The 23,062-nt window shown below is 44.7% G+C and overlaps 1 pseudogene; it reads left to right on the top strand.

The window, feature by feature from the left end:
- The window catches only part of LOC135512561 (E3 ubiquitin-protein ligase RNF220-like), a 46,156-nt pseudogene extending 30,927 nt beyond the window's left edge, over nt 1-15,229 (top strand).
- The last annotated feature ends 7,833 nt before the right edge of the window (nt 15,230-23,062 follow it).

The raw sequence follows: 23,062 nt of genomic DNA, 5'->3' as shown, positions 1-23,062 counted from the left end.
TATATATTTTTTTTTTGTCATATATTTTGTTTTAGCTACTTCCCGCAGCTATGGGAGGGAGAGATGTGGGAAAGGAGGGGGAGGAAGCATGTGTACAGGGTGGTTGTGATGTTGATGCCACGAATGTGCACGCATGCAGGTACACACACACACACACACACACACACACACACACACACATACACACACACACATACACACACACGAGCCATAATTAAGTCTTGGTCATTAAAGTGCTTTTTAGGACAGATATAGCTTCAATCAGGGCTGGGAAACCATCCCTAACATGGAGGTTGCCTGGTGCAGACAAGAGTTGACAGGATATGGTGGAGGGAGGATGGGGAGGGAGAGTCTACAAAAATGGGGACAATAAACCACCTGAAAATCAAATCCCATTCCTCTTATCATGGCGCCATTCAGAGACGCTTATCTCACCAGGTAATGTGGTTATAAATTCAATTTCAGCCCCGAGATTTCATTGTTTACTAATGCCTGCGTGTTCCGGGCCGGGGAGCGCTGAAAGCCCGGCAACGCTCGATGCGTGTCGGGAAAACTCATTTAGGCTTCCGCGAGGGATGCAAAAAAGGCGCGAGGAACACAGAATGACCTGTCACTTTCCCAAGGACACTGAGTGTTTTTTTTGTTGCTATTTGCGGCCATGTTTTATTCAGCAACCATTTTTTCCCTATTTGGGTCCTCATTAGGCACTCGTAGCTCAGCTGATGTCAGAGGGGACGCCAACCTGCTCCCAGCATGCCACATGTCATGTATTTTGTCCTTTATGAGTGTCGCTGATGTGTTGTGTAATAGGTTCCTGAGGGAAGCAGATAGGTGACTATACATGCTGCAGGCCCCTAATAGGCTCTCGGGTTGAACATCTGTGTGGCTCACTTGGTGGAGCATAGCACTTGCATTGCCAGGGTTTGTGAGTTCAATTCCCATGGGGGACCAGTATGAAAATGTTTAACCCTCACCACTGTAATTTGCTCTGGTTAAGAACGTCTGCTGAATTATGTGAAATGTTGATAAGTCGGCCTACTGTATGAGGCCTTTGTTTTTATTCATGCCATTGCTATTGACCGTGCTGTATATTCCCTCTGTAATGGCTATGTTATGGCCTTCTCCAGTCTGGTGTTGAGGTGTAGAGGGAAATACGATGCAGAGAGATGGCCATACCTTTCTACATGTGATTAATGGCTCTCAGGAGTAAAACACCTCATTTACCTGGTAAAATGTTGATATAGTATAACTCCCTTCCCAGCTGGCTGCTTATGGCCATATACCATCAGTGAAACCCAATGGGCCGGGTGGGCTGGGCTAATGTTCCCATTGACAGCCTATGATGTAGGCTCACTGACAGGGTGGGGGTGAGTGTGTGTGAGTGTGTGTGAGTGTGTGTGTGTGTGTGTGTGTGTGTGTGTGTGTGTGTGTGTGTGTGTGTGTGTGTGTGTGTGTGTGTGTGTGTGTGTGTGTGTGTGTGTGTGTGTGTGTGTGTGTGTGTGTGTGTGTGTGTGTGTGTGTGAGCGCTAGCGTTTTCGAGCACGTGTGTGTGTTAAACCTGAATGTGATTTGACACCGAATATTCGAATGACGTACTCTTGCCTCCTCCCTCTCTGTGTCAGTAGGTAAGGGGAACATCCTGTATGACTCCCAGGCCCCAGTGTGTCCTGTGTGCCATGCTGTGTTACGACCAGGTGAGCTACAGGAGCACATGGAGCAGGAGATGGGCAGACTGACACAGTTACAAATCAGGTAGGCATACAAAAGACTGCACATACGTGTACTCGATTGGTCTTTACTACATACTGTAGTTGATCCTTTTCTTTCTTTTCACCTCCCGTCTTTCTTTCTCGGTGTCTTTCATTCTTTATTCTTTATTCTTTATCCTCTCTCTCACTCTGTCTCCTCTCTCTCTCTCCCTCCCTCTCTCTCTCTCTCTCTCTCTCTCTCTCTCTCTCCCTCCTTCCCTCTCTCTCTCTCTCTCTCTCTCTCTCTCTCTCTCTCTCTCTCTCTCTCTCTCTCTCTCTCTCTCTCTCTCGTTTAGTGCTTCCAGATGTGGTTGTGATTATTAATATTTACAGATAGCTGGAGGGCCCCTCCATCATATTTCCTGTCTCCTTTGTCACTGGAGTGTAATGTTTACAAGGTGCCTCATTTTTCTCAGCATATTTCATAACGGCCCATCTGCCCCAGGCGACACTTCCTACAGCTAGGCCAATATAATGCCTCTATAATGCCTGCTCTCAATGCCCATAATTAGCTAACATGCGCACACACGCACGCACGCACACACACACACACACACACACACACACACACACACACACACACACACACACACACACACACACACACACACTACTTGCTTAAGCCACAAGAATGATTTGTCCAATAAAGACATTACTTGCCAAATCTGCTTAACAACCGTGCTGAGGACAATAATGGCTTCAAATTAAACATGGCCCTTGGGTACTAGGTGTGTGTGCGTGTGTTGTGTGTTGTGTGCGCATGTATGTGAACCTTGGACATTAGATAGGCTATCGGTACCACTGGCATGGAAAATAAGCAACAATAAACAGTGTCAATGTTCAATATTGTAGCATTTGTTTCCTGTCTGGGAACCCTTCAAATGTTCTTTTCTATCTTCCTTTGGACAGTATTAATTCAGTGCAGAGGGACAATCCACTAGGGGCTTCAAAGGTAAATACATGCACTTATAGTCACCCCTTGACTTCTTGCACATTTTGTTACGTTACAGTCTTATTCTAAAATGAATTAAATTGTTGTTTTTTCTCTCATATATCTACACATAATACCCCATAACGACAAAGGAAAAACAGGTTTCATTTTTTTAAAGTCACATTTACAAAAGTATTCAGACACTTTACTCAGTAGTTTGTTGAAGTATCGTTGGCAGCGATTACAGCCTCAAGTCCTCAAGTCTTCTTGGGTATGACGCTACAAGCTGTATTAGGGGAGTTTCTCCCATTCTTCTCTGCAGATCCTCTCAAGCAGATCCTCTCAAGCTCTGTCAGGTTGGATGGGGAGCGTCGCTGCACAGCTATTTTCAGGTCTCTCCAGAGATGATAGATTGGGTTTAAATGCGGGTTCTGGCTGTGCCACTTAAGGACATTCAGAGACTTGTCCCGAAGCCACTCCTGCGTTGTCTTGGCTATGTGCTTTGGGTCATTTTCCTTTTGGTAAGGTGAACCTTCACCCCCAGTCTGAGGTCCTGAGCGCTGTGGAGCAGGTTTTCATCAAGGATCTCACTCTACTTTTCTCCGTTCATCTATCCCTTGATCCTCCCAGTCCCTGCTGCTGAAAAATATCCCCACAGCATGATGCTGCCACCACCATGCTTCACCGTGGAGTTGGTGCCAGGTTTCCTCCAGATGTGACGCTTTCAGGCCAAAGAGTTCAATCTTGGTTTCATCAGACCAGAGAATCTTGTTTCTCATGGTCTGGGTGCCTTTTGGCAAACTCCAAGTAGGCTGTTATGTGCCTTTTACTGAGGAGTGGCTTCCATGTGGTCACTACCATAACGGCCTGACTGGCGGAGTTCTGCAGAGATGGTTGTCCTTCTGGAAGTTTCTCCCATCTCCACAGAAGAACTCTGGAGCTCTGTCAGAGTGACCATCGGTTTCTTGGTCTCCTCCCTCACCAAGGGCCTTCTCCCCTGATTGCTCAGTTTGGCCAGGCGGCCAGCTCTAGGATGTCTTGGTGGTTCCAAACTTCTTCCATTTAAGAATGATGGAGGCTACTGTGTTCTTGGGGATCTTCATTGCTGCAGAATTGTTTTGGTACCCTTCCCCAGATCTGTGCCTCGACACAATCCTGTGTCGGAGCTCTACAGACAATTCCTGGGTTGATTTTTGCTCTGACATGCACTGTCAACTGTGGAACCTTACATAGGCAGGTGTGTGCCTTTCCAAATCATGTCCAATCAATTGAATTTACCACAGGTGGACTCCAATCAAGGATGCACATGAGCTCAATTTCGAAGTCTCATAGCAAAGGGTTTGAATACGTATTTCAGTATTTCAGTTAAAAAACATGTTATACATTTGCAAAAAAGTCCAAAAAATTATGTAGTCTATTTTAGAATAAGGCTGTAATATAACAAAATGTGCAAAAAACGTGCACTGACATGCACACACACACACACACACACACACACACACACACACACACACACACACACACACACACACACACACACACACACACACACCTTTCTTTGACTCTGCGCTTTGTCCGTAGTCCCTCTCACTATCTCTGCACATTAAACGTGAGGGGGGATCTCCCGCCTCTCCCCCCTACCCACCTGAAGACCCCCACTCAGACAGATACCAGGTAGGTGCTTCCCGCTTCCCTACACACACACACACACTTGACAGTTCTTTTGTGAGTAGATTTATCTTCTCTTCTTATTCCACAGACGTTTCTTCGTGTGAGGACCAACAGACATACAAGACTGAATGGTATGTGGTCAGAAATAATTATGATTTCAAAGAAGAGCTCTTGTTGGTTCAGATGGGTGGGGTAGTTGGATTACTGCTTTTGCAACGGGGTATTTGACTGCAAAATTATACTCAAAAGGCCAATCATCGGGTAGGATATATTTATGGAGATTGTTAGAAGAGGCATTGAACTGGGGGCAACTGAGCAACCAGTCTGACTGTCCCTACAACTGTCACTGAGAGAACTGTAACTTTTTGACCTAGCACCAACACAAGCAGAGGATCTGTTAACCCCTTGACCTTTCACCTCATGATATGTTAACAGTCGATTACCTCTGCTGGTGCAGGTGCTACGCCAAACCCACCCCATTTCATCTCCACAACGAAACTCCCCTAACCCCAGACAGCACACAAACTGGTAAGATGCACGAGCCACAATATGGCCGACTTTATATACTAATAATTATATTGAGAATTATTCTCACAGACTAGACTCACAGACTATTTTTTTTAAATAAATTAGACATTTTGGGAAACAGACTTTTGGTTTTTCAACCATAAACACATAACATTTTTTTGACAAGAGCAAATTATTTCCACATTGTAGCTTGTAGTCTGCTGATTATACGCCATATCTTCGCTGTGCAGTACACGTGTATAAGTAGTTACTTCTGAAACCATGGTTTGTCCAGTATCCAGTAGAGAAACCTACCTTTCCTCTTCCTCTGTCTCCAGCGTGAATAGGTCTCAGTTGGCTTTGTTGAGGTCTACTAGCTTTAATGACAGATTATACAGTACAGTATAATGAGTTTCTAAAGAGACGTTAGGGAGAAGATTGGCCTCTTCTAGGTGTTAGTTAATCAGTCTGTCTTTTTTTTGTCCGTTTGACAAGAGCAGCGCCTCAAATGGCTCTCAAATGGCACCCTATTCCCTATATAGTGTGCTACTTTTGACCAGATCCTCATTGGCCCTGGTCCAAAGTAGTGTACCATAAAGGGAATAGTTTTCCATTTGGGACACATCCAAGGCCCTCATCTATTACCATCTCCTTAACCCTCATTATCTGGGTGGGTCATGGTTAGTGGCTCTCTGTCCCTGGTGGCTACTGTCATCCTACTGAAATTACACTCTACTAAAAGTTAATGTCCCCATAGGCAATCTGCAGTTAAGAAAACAATAAAAAAAGGGAGTCCATAGTTGTTGTTCTACTGTGTTATGTTTCTTATTGTGTGTGTCATTGAGTGTGTGGGTTGGGATAGGGTGTGTGTGTGTGCGTGCGTGTGGGCGTGTGTGTGGTGTGTGGGTGGGTGGGTGGGTGGACGTATTTAACTATACTTGTGGGCACCAGAAGTCCCCACAAGAATAGTAAACAAACAAAAATGTTGACCAACTGGGGACATTTTGTTAGTCCCCACTATGTCAAATTCTATTTCTAGGGGGTTTAGAGTTAAGGTTAGAATTAGTGTTAGGGTTAGAATTAGGGTTAGGTTTAGGATTAGGGGATAGGGAAAATGGGATTTTGAATGGGACTGCATTGTGTGTCCCCACAAGGTTAGTTTTACAAGACTGTGTGTTGCGTGCTTGTGCATGTATTTGTCTGTATTCCAGTCTATATTTATTATTAGTAGCATCTTTCATGTTTACCCCCATTGTTAGAAAGCAGAAGCAATACCTCTCTACTTTACCTCCTTCATTTGGGTGTTTACTGTACCGTGTGTTGCTCATTCACTCCAAATAAGAAGTTGTGCAGCCAATTTCTAATACTTAGCTCTACGGACATATTCTAGTTAACCCTTTCTGCATGTCTGTCTGTGTGGGTGCTCTTTCAGTCCGGATCGGCAAGCTGAAGAGGAGGAAAGCTGACGAAGTTCAGGTATATTCTTAAATGTCCGTTGGTGCGTGTGAGTACCTGTGCTGTGTGTTTTGGGCGACAGCAGCAAGTAGAAATATATTGTCGTGAGTGTTGTCCTGGATGCAAAACTGAGAAATTTCCTCTTAGATAGGCCAGATGCAAAGTCAAAATTAGCTATATTGTAAAAATGCATGGTTTTTTGTGTGCCTTTTGTTAGGGTTAGCCATTAGGGTTAGCAGTGTGGTTAAGGTTAGGGTCTGGTTTTGTAAGGTTGGCATGAATGATTCGGGAGACAGGCGCAGGAATGCGTAATATTTTTTTAAATTATACCCAAAATTACGGCGTGCCAAAGCATGGGGAGGAATACCAGACAAACACGTAACAAAAAGACAGGGTTGAAACCCAAACAAAAGAGCGAGGTGTACCTTGAACAAATAACACACGCACACAATGATTAACACACGGGATGAGACCGTAATCATCTGCACAATTCACAAGGGCACCAAAGCCCAAAACACACAGCACAGGTACTCACACGCACCAACGGACATTGTAACAATAATCGATAGCCCAATGGAAACCAAAGGGCACATAAACTCAGCAAAAAATGAAACATCCTTTTCAGGATGCCTAAGACAGTGCTACAGGGAGACAGGACGGACAGCAGATCATCCTCACAGTGGGAGACCACGTGTAACAACACCTGCACAGGATCGGTACATCTGAACATCACATCAGTGGGACAGGTACAGGATGGCAACCACAAATGCCCGAGTTACACCAGGAACGAACAATCCCTCCATCAGTGCTCAGACTGTCCGCAATTGGCTGAGAGAGGCTGGATTAAGGGCTTGTAGGCCTGTTGTAAGGCAGGTCCTCACCAGACATCACAGGCAACAACGTCGCCTATCGGCACAAATCCAGCGATTGGACCAGACAGGACTGGCAAAAAGTGCTGTTCACTGATGAGTCACGGTTTTGTCTCACCAGGGGTGATGGTCGGATTCGCGTTTATCGTCGAATGAATGAGTGTTACACCGAGGCCTGTACTCTGGAGCGGGATCAATTTGCAGGTCAATCCTGCAGGCTTATCCTGACATGACCCTCCAGGATGACAATGCCACCAGCCATACTGCTTGTTTTGTGAGTGATTTCCTACAAGACAGGAATGTCAGTGTTCTGCCATGGCCAGCGAAGAGCCCGGATCTCAATCCCATTGAGCATGTCTGGGGCCTGTTGGATTGGAGGGTGAGGGCTAGTGCCATTCCCCCCAGAAATGTCCGGGAACTTGCAGGTGTCTTGGTGGAAGAGTGGGTTAACATCTCACAGCAAACACTGGCAAATCTGGTGCAGTCCATGAGGAGATGCACTGCAGTACTTAATGCAGCTGGTGGCCACACCAGATACTGACTGTTACTTTTGATTTTGACACCCCATTTGTTCATGGACACATTATTCCATTTCTGTTAGTCACATGTCTGTGGAACTTGTTCAGTTTATGTCTCAGTTGTTGAATCTTGTTATGTTCATACAAATATTTACACATGTTAAGTTTGCTGAAAATAAACGCAGTTGACTGTGAGAGGACGTTTCTTCTTTTGCTGAGTCTGTATACAAATACAATCAAATCAAATCAAATTTATTTATATAGCCCTTCGTACATCAGCTGATATCTCAAAGTGCTGTACAGAAACCCAGCCTAAAACCCCAAACAGCAAGCAATGCAGGTGTAGAAGCACGGTGGTTAGGAAAAACTCCCTAGAAAGGCCAAAACCTAGGAAGAAACCTAGAGAGGAACCAGGCTATGTGGGGTGGCCAGTCCTCTTCTGGCTGTGCCGGGTGGAGATTATAACAGAACATGGCCAAGATGTTCAAATGTTCATAAATGACCAGCATGGTCGAATAATAATAAGGCAGAACAGTTGAAACTGGAGCAGCAGCACGGCCAGGTGGACTGAGGACAGCAAGGAGTCATTATGTAAGGTAGTCCTGGGGCATGGTCTTAGGGCTCAGGTCCTCCGAGAGAGAGAAAGAAAGAGAATTAGAGAGAGCATATGTGGGGTGGCCAGTCCTCTTCCGGCTGTGCCGGGTGGAGATTATAACAGAACATGGCCAAGATGTTCAAATGTTCATAAATGACCAGCATGGTCGAATAATAATAAGGCAGAACAGTTGAAACTGGAGCAGCAGCATGGCCAATTGGACTGGGGACAGCAAGGAGTCATCATGTCAGGTAGTCCTGGGGCATGGTCCTAGGGCTCAGGTCCTCCGAGAGAGAGAAAGAGAGAGAGAAGGAGAGAATTAGAGCACGCTCACTTAGATTCACACAGGACACCGAATTGGACAGGAGAAGTTTTCCAGATATAACAAACTGACCCCAGCCCCCCGACACATAAACTACTGCAGCATAAATACTGGAGGCTGAGACAGGAGGGGTCAGGAGACACTGTGGCCCCATCCGAGGACACCCCCGGACAGGGCCAAACAGGAAGGATATAACCCCACCCACTTTGCCAAAGCACAGCCCCCACACCACAAGAGGGATATCTTCAACCACCAACTTACCATCCTGAGACAAAGCTGAGTATAACCCACAAAGATCTCCGCCATGGCACAACCCAAGGGGGGGCGCCAACCCAGACAGGATGACCACAGCAGTGAATCAACCCACTCAGGTGACGCACCCCTTCCAGGGACGGCATTTGAGAGCCCCAGTAAGCCAGTGACTCAGCCCCTGTAATAGGGTTAGAGGCAGAGAATCCCAGTGGAAAGAGGGGAACCGGCCAGGCAGAGACAGCAATGGCGGTTCGTTGCTTCAGAGCCTTTCCGTTCACCTTCCCACTCCTGGGCCAGACTACACTCAATCATATGACCCACTGAAGAGATGAGTCTTCAGTAAAGACTTAAAGGTTGAGACCGAGAAATTCTAAGCAAACAGTGGGAATAGGGGCCAGGTGTACGTCATGAATGTTCCGGGGGGATCTGTGACAGGTTTTAAATCCAATTTTATGACTTTGTGACTGCCAGCTAGTGACCACTGCAGAGCCGCCTCCAGAACAAGATTCATGATTCAAATGCTAACCTACGCGACAGCAAGCCTGGCTATTCCTTGGCAGCCGTCATATTGTATACCGTACTGGATGTCTTAGAAAGATTGATGACGGATAGGGCAGGTGAATTGGTCCTGAAACAGGTTAAAAGAGTGTTGTGCCCATCTATGCTTAAACCCCTGATATTGTTTACTGCCCATTAGGCTCAGCGTGGCCATGTTTCTGCTGTACCTTAGGTTACCCCTAGGAGATACATCAGTGACAACCAAGGGCTGTGAGATATGCATTTGCGTTAGGCAAAAAAGAAATGGTGTGTGTGTGTGTCTGTGTGTGTGTGAGTTTGTGTGTATGTGTCTGGCTGCGTGGCTTCATTATGCATACATGTCCCGTGTTTGTGTCTTTCCAGGACATTTTGGTGGACCTGGGAGGAGAGGGGGAGCAGTGGAGGGAGCGGAGGAGGTTACAGATGACCTCCATGCTGGGGGGGTTTAAAGGTAACTGGGTGACCCTCTGACTGGGTCTTGGGTCTGGTGCAGTGGGGTCGATAATGTGACTGGGTGGCGGTGAGAAAGACACTGGACCTTTCCGTCCAGATTGGGGCGGCAGGGTAGCCTTGTGGTTAGAGCATTGGACTGGTAACCGAAAGGTTGCAAGTTCAAATCCCCGAGCTGACAAGGTACAAATCTGTCGTTCTGCCCCTGAACAGGCAGTTAACCCACTGTTCCTAGGCCGTCAATAAGAATTTGTTCTCAACTGACTTGCCTAGGAAAATAAAGCTAGAATTTAAAAAAAAATGCTGCAGTATCTATAAGGCTGAATTTGCACTCCCTTATCTAAGACAGCTCTACCCTGAGCATATGGGTTGCAGATAGGGTTCCAACATTTCCAGGTATTCCAGAAATCATATTCCCCTCCTAATTCCAGGACTCTTCCAACCAGGATGTCTGGAAAACCATGGAATTGTGGGAACGTTCCCGGAATTCTTTGACCCTTGTTGCAGAAAAGGGGAGATACTGTAGGTGACATGGAGAAATGTTATGAAACACTCCACCCATTTTGAAGTTTTCATAATTTACTACTGAAAATGGGGTTTTCAAGTGTCACCTTTCAATGGCCTTAGACAGGCAAAAACGTCTCACCTCTCATTGGCCCTGAACATCTGCTCTTAGCACTCAATAGTCAACATGACACTGTCTACCGTGTGAGAATGTGCTAGGTGAAAGTGAGGATGCCAGAGAGGGTATGTACCAAATGGCACCTGGTTCCCTTTACAGTGCAAAAGTAGTGCGCCATATAGGGAATAGAGTGCCATTTGGGATGGAGATAATAATGAGGCTCTCCTCAGGGTCGGTATTTGTGAGCAGCAGCACATCTAATGAGGGCCGTGGTGACAGTGATGCTGACCTGGACGTTGATGGAGACGACACCGTGGACTACGGCAGAGCACAGTATCCTTCTAATTGACCAATCCCCCGAAATTCCACACGATCGACGAGAGTGTGGCAGCATTGAAGAAGTTAACATTGTTGCACACAGAACAAACAATTCAACAAGGGAACAAATGTGCCTTTGTTGAATGCAGCAGAACAGTCAGACATAGAAAGAAGAAATGAACCTACGGTGAGAAATGCAGCACACAACATAAAGAGTTTATATTCCCCTCAGTTGGAACATCCATTCGACCATGTATATTTCTGTTGTTCCCACTGCATGTTTATGTTTCCTTAGCCTGGTGATCCAGATATACAGAGGCAGACATCATCCCCTGTTCACAACGGGAGCCCGGGGAGGTGGAGGAGAGGAAAGCACTGAGGGGGGCTGTTTTAAAGTACGCACCGCCACGGGCCGTACTTCCATGGCCTGTTTCTATGTTCCCATTGCCACACAACAATGCTTAGTTTTTGTGTTGTTATTATTATCTGCACTAACTGTCTTGTTAGGTCTAAATACGATCCTACTTTTGTTTCTCAGTGTTGGAACTCTGGACCATTCAAAATGGACAAATGAGGGTGAGAACAGCTACGGTATCAGTACATGTTGTGTTTCGAATGAGCTCATGTGTCGTACTTCATTAGTTGGATAATACACTTTTTCTCAGTAGTGTACAAGCAATTTTTGGATCTGTGTTGAAATGTATCTAAAGCAGAACAGCAATGATCAAATGCTCAAATACATTTACACAACTTTTGATCATTTTCTTGCCTTGGTTCCCCGACTTGCATATCTTAGACCACCTTTTGCAAACCATTAAATACAATTGTCAGCAGTGAATGCAAAATTCGCCGTTAGAGCTACAATGTGTACGTTTTTGGGCGGCCCGACCAAATTCACATAGAAGCGAGAGTTATAGATCTCTCATTGTCATTGAAAGCAAGTCTAAGAAGCAGTAGGTATGTTCAATGTTCGCTATTTCTATGCGTCCCGTTCTTTAGTTTTTTGACTTTCAAATAGCTAAAAATACAATATTTCTTGGTTTAGATGGGACGATTATACTCTATACAATGACTGCTTGTTTTGTCACATAACCAGAAATTAGGCGAACTATTAGAATTTTAGCAACCAGGAAATGGTGGGTCGATTCCTGCATATAAAAGGAGAGTAGTTGCCCATAATCATGCAACTTTGGATAGTTTTACTTCTGTCTATGAGGATTTGCTGACTGCCCAGGAAATGTGTTGATCTACTGGGATTTCTAAAACACAGACTAACTTTCTGTTTCCTGTGCTTGGACTCGCGAGTTAAGTAGCTATGGATGCGGTAATCTTTTTTATAGGAGGCAGTCGTGTTCTTTTGATGAATGCGCTTGCAATGTTGATGGTAGAATTTCGTTTTGATCAATGTATTTCTGTTTTGAGAAGGCGACTACATTTAGAAAACGCATTTACTGTTTTGCAAAAGGCCACAGAGTTTTGCAATATGCTTGTACGTGATTGAGAAAAACTGTAATGATTGGCGATGTCCCAATTTAAAATGATAGTCCTCTTTTGCTACAGGATGTCCGTCCACCAGCAACGGAGAACGCAATAAACTGGACAACAGCATTACCTCTGTACACAGGACCTGTAAAAACTGTGACATAGAGATGTAAGTTCTGAAAATTAAATTGTGAAAATGTTCCACATTACCATTAACTACGTGGTGCTCCCAAAAATCCCAACCTAAACTCTGTCTTTTCCCTAAGCTCATCTATAAATCAAGCTCAACTCATAGAGAAAGCCTGGTGGTGACTGAGTGTGTATGAATGTGAGTGTGCCTGTGTGTGTGGTACTTGCCCTCCCCCTCTCTCAGCACTGTTTTCTCTTCCCATGATAAATGAGACAGTGAATGCTGGCAATGTGACTGCTCCTAAAATACATGCTCTATGTACATGTATACCAGCTAATCATTTAATCAGTATTCGATTTATAAATGACTCTGGCCTCTTCTTCTCCTGTCCCCCTCACTCCCTTTCTCTCTCACTGAATATGTGTGTGTGTGTGTGTGTGTGTGTGTGTGTGTGTGTGTGTGTGTGTGTGTGTGTGTGTGTGTGTGTGTGTGTGTGTGTGTGTGTGTGTGTGTGTGTGTGTGTGTGTGTGTGTGTGTGTGTGTGTGTGTGTGTGTGTGTGTGTGTGTGCGTGTGTGTGTGTGTTCAGGGTCTCTGAGGATTCGGCACTCATGACGCTCGATGCACTAAAAACCCGGATACGAGACCTAGAGAAGCAGATGTCCAGAGGAGACAGATACAAATGTCTCATCTGTATGGTGAGTGTATGGCCTGAATCCCAGCCTGTTTGTGCTGTCATGCCAACTCCTTGTTACTCATTATCATTGTTTATCTTGACAATGAACAATTGACTTGGATAAGAGCACAAAGGCGTCTGGGACCAGGCTAGTTTAGGATAGCAGCACTGGGAGGAATCTAGTTCAACAGAAGCACTGACTTGTATCCTGATAACCTTCCGTTGAACTAATTAAACACACTATGAGACCCAAAGTAAGCACATTCCAATTGAACAATTGATTTAATCCGGACTTTTGAGGAATTTATCACAGTGCATAAGTATTCAGACCCCTTGACTTTTTCTACATTCTGTTACATTACAGATTTATTCTAAAATGGATTCACCAATCTATACACAATACCCCATAATGATGAAGCGAAAACAGGTTATTTGATATTTTTGCAAATATATATTTTTTTTCTTACCTTATATACGTAAGTATTCAGACCCTTTGCTATTCGACTCGAAATTGAGCTCCGGTGCATCCTGTTTCCATTGATCATCCTTGAGATGTTTCTACAAATTGATTGGAGTCCACCTGTGGTAAATTCAATTGATTGGAAAGGAACACACCTGTCTATATAAGGTCCCACAGTTGACAGTGCATGTCAGAGCAAAAGCCAAGCCATGAGGTCAAAGGAATTGTCCATAGAGCTCCGACACAGGATTGTGTCGAGGCACAGGTCTGGGGAAGGGTTGTGAAAATGTTCTGCAGCATTGAAGGTTCCCAAGAACACAATGGCCTCCATCATTCTTAAATGGAAGAAGTTTGGAACCACCAAGACTCTTCCTAGAACTGGCCGCCCGGCCAACCTGAGCAATCGAGGGAGATGGGCCTTGATCAGGTAGGTGACCAAGAACCCGATGGTCACTCTGACAGAGCTCCAGAGTTCTTCTGTGGAGATGGGAGAACCATTGAGAAGGACAAACATCTCTGCAGCTCTCCACCTATCCGGCCTTTATGGTAGTGTGACCAGATGGAAGCCACTCCTCAGTTCACCTTCCAACAGGACAACAAACCTAAGCACACAGCCAAAAAAACGCAGGACTGGCTCAGTACAAGTCTCTGAATGTCTTTGAGTAGCCCAGCCAGAGCCTGCACTTGAACGCGATCGAACATCTCTGGAGAGACCTGAAAGTAGCTGTGCAGCAACGCTCCCCCATCCAATCTGACAGAGATTGAGAGGATCTGCAGAGAATGGGAGAAACTTCCCAAATACAGGTGTGCCAAGGTTGTAGCTTCATACCCAAGAACACTTGAGGCTGTAATCGCTGCCAAATGCACTTCAACAAAGTATTGAGTAAAGGTCTGAATATGTTGATGTTGTGATAATGTGATATTTCAGTGTTTCATTTTTTATACATTTTAAACAAATCTAAAACCCAGTTTTTGCTTTGTCATTATGGGGTATTGTGTGTAGATTGATGACGGGAGGGAAAACAATTTAATTCATTTTCATTTTAGAATAAGGCTGTAGCGTAACAACATGTGCAAAAAGTCAAGGGGTAGCTGTTTCATCCATCCTAGCCACTTAACTCATCCATCCACTCATCCATCCTCTCAAGCGGCACTAATACAGCAGATACAGACACTTAGCGCCATCTAGTGACAGCTGTCTCCCATTTAATCAGAGTGGGAACAGGACAGAATGTGGAATGTGTGGCACTGTGTAGCACTGTAATCCAATACTGTCTGTCTGTCTGTCGGTCCGTCCGTCCCTATAGGACACATATTCTACGCCCCTCACCTCCATCCAGTGCTGGCACGTCCACTGTGAGGAGTGCTGGCTTCGCACACTGGTAAGAATAAAGAAAAAGGGGAAGAAATCCTGTCGGATAACGGTAAAGCTAAGGAGCATGATATAAGAGATATTACATACAACAAATGGTATTTCTGTCAAGCAGTCACGCATGGCTGTGTTTTGTCTTCTAGGGGGCTAAGAAGCTTTGTCCACAGTGTAACACCATAACTTCACCTGGGGACCTGCGACGGGTGTATCTGTAGCCCAGCGGGGCCGGGGAAGCACAGACCTTTGAGGGGGACATAAAGGGCAGCTGGCCTGTCAGAGATCACTCTTGTCTTTGCACCTTAACCCCCCACCTACCCCCCCCCCCCCCCCCCCCCCCCCCCCCCCCACACACACACACACACACACACACCTTCCGAACTGAGTAGGGGCGAACCTCATGAATAGATCGTACCCATGACTGGGTATTGCACAACGATCAGTCCTCATGTCCTTTTGACGTTTTAGGTTTGACATTTCACCTTTGGTTCGCCCAGCTGGATGGTGTTCGTTTGTACCCTGCTCGCCTCCACCTTTAGTGAGCCAGGACAGTTCTAAGAGGAGGACTCTGTGCTCAATCCGTTAATCCCTGTAAGGTATATAAATGAAATAAAGGACAAGAACTGAAGTATTCTCAGCGCTCAGGCACTGAAGGAAAGCTTTCAGGTGGATGTAGATCACTATGGACTATTATTATATACTGTGTACTCTTTTTAGAAATAATTCTTGTCTGTTTTTATCAAGATAAAGCACATGTAAATAGTTTTGTGTATGTTTTCAATTGTGTATGTGAAAAAAAGATTAACACTCCCGTTGTGTTAACGGTCATGTTCTGATAAAGTCATGTTTTTTGGTTAGTTCAGGTGGGAGGAAAGTGTGAACATAACAATTGTCATATTTTGAGATTCATTATTTTGTGTTTTGTCGTTTAGGTTGTGTTTCTTTGTACAGGAGTACAAAGTGTAATTAATCAATGTTACAAAAAACAATGTGTCTTTAAAAAAAGATGGTTATTGCATAAATACATATAAAAAAATAAATATCTACACAACAACGATATGATTGAAAAACATTTATTCCACCGATTTTTGATTTAGGCCCAGATTCAATCTGATCGAGGGTTATAGGCACTGCGACGTTTAAAGGCAACGTGTTCACAAAGATCCCAGTCACGGTAAGGCTGCATGTGTCGGCTCAAATTGGAAATGGACTTTTCGAAGCTGCGATGCCTATAACCCACGATCGGATTGAATCCCGGCCTTAGAGTCAATGTGTGTACAACGTTATAGATCAAAACCATCATCATGCTTACACTTTATAATAGCTGTCATGAAATACCGGTAAACAATTATAAATGCTTATTACATGCTTAAATGCTTTGTAAATTATTATTGTTACGCTTATGAATTGTACTTTTACAACAACAAAAAAATGAAATACTTATTTAGTTCATAAATAGTTCCTTAATTCTTATTCGTGAAAGGTTTTTAGAAAGTTTTACCCAAGTCTCTTGATCTAAACGATGTTCACAGTTCGACGAATTAGTCCTGACCTGTTGCCCTTTTATCTATGGTGTGATTTGTTCGATCATAAAAAAGCCAAGCAGCTCCTTGCATGTCGATCTGTCCAGTCCGGAGCCTTGATATACTGTATGTCTATGCAATTGTCCTTTAAGAAACAAATGGGTTACTTCAGGATTAGTCCAGCCCAGGCCAGGTCAGGTCAAGACTAAGCCATTCAATCCTACTATTCTTGAGCTTTTTTTCAGGTTCTGACCGCCCACTGTTCCTGCCAAGACGAAGGATATGAGCTAAGTCTGACCTGGTAGGGCAGTAGGGTGGGATGGACAGAGAGAGAATGAAGCCAGGGGGGGGGACTATTTCCATGGGCTGAGCAAAGAGTAAAAGGGGAGTCTTCACAATGACGCATCAGTAGCGTCAGGACCCATCCTCTGTATGCCAGGGGTGTCCAATTCAATTCCTGGGAAAAGCTATTTGTCTACTGGTTGTTGTTATCACCTAGACCTAGACAACCAAGTGAGGGGAGTTCCTAACTTATCAATTCCTTAATTAATTAATGAACTACAAGGGAGGAGCGAATAGAAAACCTGCAGACACTCTGCCCTCCAGGAATTGAGTTAGATGCCAGTGTCTCATGTAATAACACATGTCATACTATCAGCTCACCTGAGACGGTTGCGGGACCCGAGGGGAAGGAGCATCTGGACTGTTACGGTGACCATTTACCAGCGGCCACGACTCGCGAGCGCAGTCAAATTCCATGTGACCGTTTATTCACGGTAACTAGGCTTCTGATGCTGATGGTCATTAGTAGCCTACCAAACTCGCTAACTGCCTGGTACTCAGCACTCTATTGTCCCGTTAATCACTCCGACATCAATGCAAATGTTATCAAAAATCTAAACAAACACATCATGTTTATTTCTTAACTTTCCTAATATTAAGCACATTGCTTCTCTTTACAACAGGAGTATAGCCTACCTGGCTGGCATGTAAATGAACCACGGGAAAAGCGTCCTCCATTCGCTATTTAAGTGCATTGATGACATATTTTTCCCCCGGCTTCGTTTTGTAAATCAAAACCAATTTCACACATATATTATTTAGTATGTGTAAAGACAGGATTAAATCAAGAATAGTCTGATGGGTGACAATATTAGCCTTTTTCTCTTGTGAATGATGTATTTTCACTTGTGAATGATGTAGTATCACTTGTGAACGATGCCCTGCTTGTGTGCAATAAGGCAAGAAACAGCTCATGCCTTTTTTTTGGGACTTTTTCAAATCATAGTTGCACATCTCACGTCGCCTAGCCCGTAGGCCTGTATGTTTTGAATAAGGCTTGTATCACAATTAAAGTGGCCAAATAACGTCTTAAAATGAAGCACATTAGTCCGCTTTACAACCGGTGTAGAGCCTAACTGGCAAACATAAGGCGGTGAGTTTGGGGTGATCATTTTCACCACAAAAAAATGCACCTTTATAATAAAGCATTACATGCATAACCGCATTTGAGGTCACTTTTGAGAATGGTGTTCTCCCGCTAGTTGATAGCATTTTGGAACATTCGCACTGATACCCTTCTGCCTTGTGCACATTGCTGCGTTAGTAATGTGACGAAATAGCTCTAACAGCTCATCAACACCTTCCAACATCTTCAATATGTACTCCGGAATTTGCAGTTGCTTCCCCAATGTTTGTCTTCATTTGTAGACTGTGAGAAGGACCTGGTCACGTGACGGGCATTGGCTAATAAGAATTGAAATATCTGAGAGAGCCATGCGAGTGAGAGGTGAGAGGAGCATGCAGTCGGGAGAAGGGAATTATAATGATTATATTCACCCACCGGCCGCAAAAGGCATGGATAGTTTTTTTGCGGGCATTACAGCCACACAAAGGGGATGCCGCCGGGAAATTCTAGGAATGATCAAGTGCTTGTCAAATTGTGAATGAGAGACTGATGAAGTGGGTGCAAGCAAAGCAGTGTTCACGCCTTTCATACATTTTTTTTCAAATGATCATTAGAGTTGCATCCATGAAGCCTTAGAATGTATTAAAAATCTAAACATATAGCCCAACGTTTGTATCACAGCTAAAGTTGCAGACATAACTCTAAATCAAGTATATAGGAGGACCTGTTTCTTTGTTAGCTGCTCAACACTGAACAGTTGCACGTGCGCACTCCCTCGACTCGTTTGGAGAAAATGTCCTTTGTGTTTCATTCGGGCTATGTTCAATTGTATTCTTCATACTATAAAATAATGCCACGGAATTCAAAGCAAATATTTTCTGCTAAATGAAGTAGTGTAGCCCACAACCATATGTGTCACACCCTGAACTGTTTCACCTGTCTTGTGACTAACCCCCAACAGTTTGGATTACGACTATTTGCCTGCCTTGACCTACTGATTGCCTGCCCCTTGTAATAAACTCTGAGACTCATACTATCCGCCTCCTGTGTCTGCATCTGGGTCTTAGCCTGTTCCTCACCTCCCCTGGTCCCATATATCCTTGGACTTCGTCACAGGTCTCCCTCCGTCAGATGGCAAAACCACCATCCTTACGGCGGTGGATAGGTTTTCCAAAGCCACCCATTTGATCCCCCTTCCTAAGTTGCCCTCAGCTAAGGAGACGGCCCAACTCATGGTGCAGGATGTCTACCGGATCCATGGACTTCTGGATGACATGGTCTCCGATCGCGGTCCTCAGTTCACATCCTGGATCTGGAAGGCGTTCTGCACCCTTATTGGGTCGTCAGCCAGCCTGTCCTCTGGTTTTGATCTCCAGTCTAACGGCCAGTCAGATCGAGCCAATCCGGACCTGGTAACGACTCTTTGTTTCCTCGTCTCCACCAATCCCCCTGCCTCGAGCCAGCAACTCATGTGGATGGAATATTACCGCAACACCCTTCTCTGTTCTGCTAATGGTCTCACCTTTTGAGTGTCCCCTGCGATATCAGCCCCCACTCTTCCAGGAGCAAGAGGAAGAGATCAGCATACCTTCTGCCCAGATGTTCGTCCGTCGCCGTACCTGGAAGATAGCCCGGGCCGCTCTTCTCAAGAACATCTCCAGGTATCAATGACAGGTGGACCGCCACTGGACCCCTGCTCCCCGCTACCGTCTTGGGCAGAGGGTATGGCTTTCCACTCTGGATCTGCCCCTCCGGGTGGAGTCCCGCAACCTTTCCCCCTGTTTTATCTGCCCTATCCCCATTTCTAAGGTCCTTAGCCCCTCTGCTGTTCGCCTTCTGTTGCCCCGCACCCTTCGTATACATCCCACTTTCCATGTATCTAGGATTAAACCCCTGTCTCACAGCCCTTTGTCTCCTTTTTCCGGGCTCACCCCTCTCCCCCCGTCTCATCGAAGGCCATCCGGCATACACAGCGAGGAGCCTCCTGAGTGTTCTACCTCGAAGCAGGGGATTCCAGTACCTGGTTGACTGGGAGGGTTAAGGCCCGGTGGAGAGGTGTTGGGTCCCCGTCAGGAATATCCTGGATCCAGCCCTCATCGCAGACTTCTGCTGTCAACACCCCAGTCAACCATGTCCCAGAATAAGATGCCAAGTTTCAGGGGGGTACAGTCACTTCTTGATCTGTTTCACCTGCCTTGTGATTGATCTGTTTTACCTGCCTTGTGATTATTATACCTGCATTCCTGAGCTGTGATAATATGGCATAGCCAGACCAGGGCTAACATAAAGACATCCCAAGAGTGTGCAATTCTGTTCTTCTGAAATAGACCACATTTTCTTCATGTCATGTTTCTTTATCATGGATTTATTGTGAAGGTGTAGGCTATATTACATGGATTTATTGTAAAGGTGTAGGCTATATTACATGGATTTATTATGAAGGTGTAGGCTATATTACATGGATTTCTTGTGAAGGTGTAGGCTATATTACATGGATTTATGATACTTTTTCCAAATGTACCGGCAGTTATTTGCTTGACAATCACCCGACTGACAAAATGTAAAGACCGCCCCAACCCTAATCTGGACCCATCCTCTATGTGAGACCAGTGTTGCATGTAACACCAACCCTGCCAGGGCAGCCACCTCTCACTTACAGACTGCAAATCTACTAGATCAAACAAGCTCTATATCCCTCGACTGTGTCTGTGTATACTAAAGTGAATGATGGTGTGGCCTTTTGTTCCCCTTAATCACATTTCCTCCTTCATTAAGAAGCGTATCATTAAAACAGGGTTTGTTAGCCAAGAGCTGAGGACGACAACCTGATTGACCAGTGATACATTGTGACAAATCAGAAAAAACGGAGCCGAGAAGCCAACAGGGCCAGTCCTGTCACATGACTTGAAGTAATTAAGGCGCTACCTGTTTGGACGGCTCAGATAAACAAGGCCAGCATGCCAGCATGCGATTGGCTGATGAGCTGACGGGAGGAGGTGGTAATTGAGGCTGTCAGTAAGCTGTCTATGTCAATCAGTCTGACACACACCTACCAACAACTCACAAACACACACCCAGGTAGAGCTCTCTCCTCCGTCTCAATCACTCGAGACATCTTCTCTACAGCCACACAGTACAGCCACTGAGACAAGGTAAGACAAACATGCAACTTTAAAGATGTAAGAAAGACAGAGCTAATATACAGTAGGACAGAGCTAATATACAGTAGGACAGAGCTAATATACAGTAGGACAGAGCTAACATACATTAGGACAGAGCTAATATACAGTAGGACAGAGCAAATATACATTAGGACAGAGCTAATATACAGTAGGACAGAGCTAATATACATTAGGACAGAGCTAATATACAGTACAGAGCTAATATACAGTTGAAACTGAGGTCTGTCTTCAGTAATCAATGTAACCTGGCAATTACTTACTGTACAACTAATTGCTTTTTATGGACTCCACATCGACATTTGGAAATCATTCACAAGTGTGTAGTCCTTGAATGTTCTTTTGTTGCCGTGCTTGGAGATCTCAGCTGTACGCGTTAGTAGGATTCCCCTGAATTATTGACAACGTATATTTGAAAAGGTTATACGATGATTAGATATAATAACAGTAACAGCTACGGTATGTTGTCTTTGTGAAGTTGAGTCATCTTAAGGGGTTAGGCAATAGACCCGTAACTCATTTATTCAATTATGGCCAGTCTGGTCTGTTGTTTTCATGAAATGCCCAACTAAGGTCAGCAGACAGGGATCTGGGTTGTGATGGTTCAATGATCTACGGCTCTCTTCGAGTTAAGTCTAGTACACACTCCAATTAAATAAGTAAAGAGTTTGACAGCCTGGAGTGTGTTTTCCCAGGAAACATCCTTGAAGGGTCACGACCTCATTGATATAGGGAGTCAAACAGGACTCGAAATAGGTCAGATGGGCTGATTAGCCACTGAGTCTAAAGTCAGCAAGAACATCCTTTCACCAATAGGATGAAGAGCTTCAGACATTACCTCCAGTGTTTTGCCACCACTACTGAGTGAATTGAAACGCACCTATTTGAACCTGGTGTATATCTGGGAATATCCTTATTGTCCGAGTAACAGTAGACAAGCCAATATGCTTTTCTTCTGGCAGATACACTGTAAGGGTGTTGACCCAGCTCTGTACCTGATGCTTCATTTGGACCCGTTCCCATGCAATCTTCCTCATTGACCTGCATTGACTTAACGAAAAGGCCTTTTTAAATGCACCTTGAGAGCATGGCATCTGTTTTGGAGTGGACTGTGGAATATGGGCCTTGGCCTAATCCCGCTTACAAGGTCCTAGCATCCAGCCTGCTCCATCAAATCACATGTCTACCCATTTGTATAATGTTGAGTTGGGCTATCGCTGACGTGATGAATTTGTTGTGGAACCTAATGTTGGTTTCGTGGAAGAATTGTGTTACTGGAATAGCTGCACATCTATGATCTAAATGAAAGTTGTGATGATGACCACCTAGCTAGATTAAACACTCAGGGGTAGAAAATGCAATTTTCTCTTAAGGTTTTTGTGGGGTTTTGTGTTGAACCCTTTAAAACCTCTTGACACTCGTCGTGTGGTCCTAATGTGCAGTCACATGGCTACCCCCCCCCATGTCTGATTGTGGCGTAGCCATTAAATCATAGTGGCTTATTCACTGGATCAGTGGATTAGACGTTAGCATCTGAGCCCAAGGCCAGAGGAAGAACTGCTTAGCTATAGGCTGGCTAGCTGATTAGCTTCCAAGCACTCTACGCAGATTGGCTCCTGTGAGTGGAGTTAGTCAGGGCCTGACTTAATCATTTTGAAGGTTACAGAATAAATCTCGAGTGTGCTTCATTCCATTATTGTTTGTGTATATATGTTCCTGGTCATGGTAGTGGCAGGCTAGACAGTGGTGGGCTGCTGAATAGTGAAAGGCTACGCCAGTCATCACTACTTTGCATAGAAGGTCACTATTATCACACAACCGTGCACAGACTTCGACTACCCTATAAGCAGTCTTTGTACAAAGAGAGACAACAATCCATGCTTTGGTTTTGGTTTACCTGGTTGGTGCCACCAAATACTAACTGAAGCAGTTTTGTCCAAAAGTTAGTATGTTTTAATTTCATACCCAAATTATCACAAAGTGTCTAAAACGGATTGCGTGGCTCAATTAAATTAGTTTAAGATTATTTGTGTAGCAAATGC

The sequence above is a fragment of the Oncorhynchus masou genome, chromosome 24, assembly GCF_036934945.1.
Source record: "Oncorhynchus masou masou isolate Uvic2021 chromosome 24, UVic_Omas_1.1, whole genome shotgun sequence".
Classification (NCBI taxonomy): Eukaryota; Metazoa; Chordata; class Actinopteri; order Salmoniformes; family Salmonidae; genus Oncorhynchus; species Oncorhynchus masou.
This window is presented reverse-complemented; position numbering and strand designations above follow the sequence as displayed.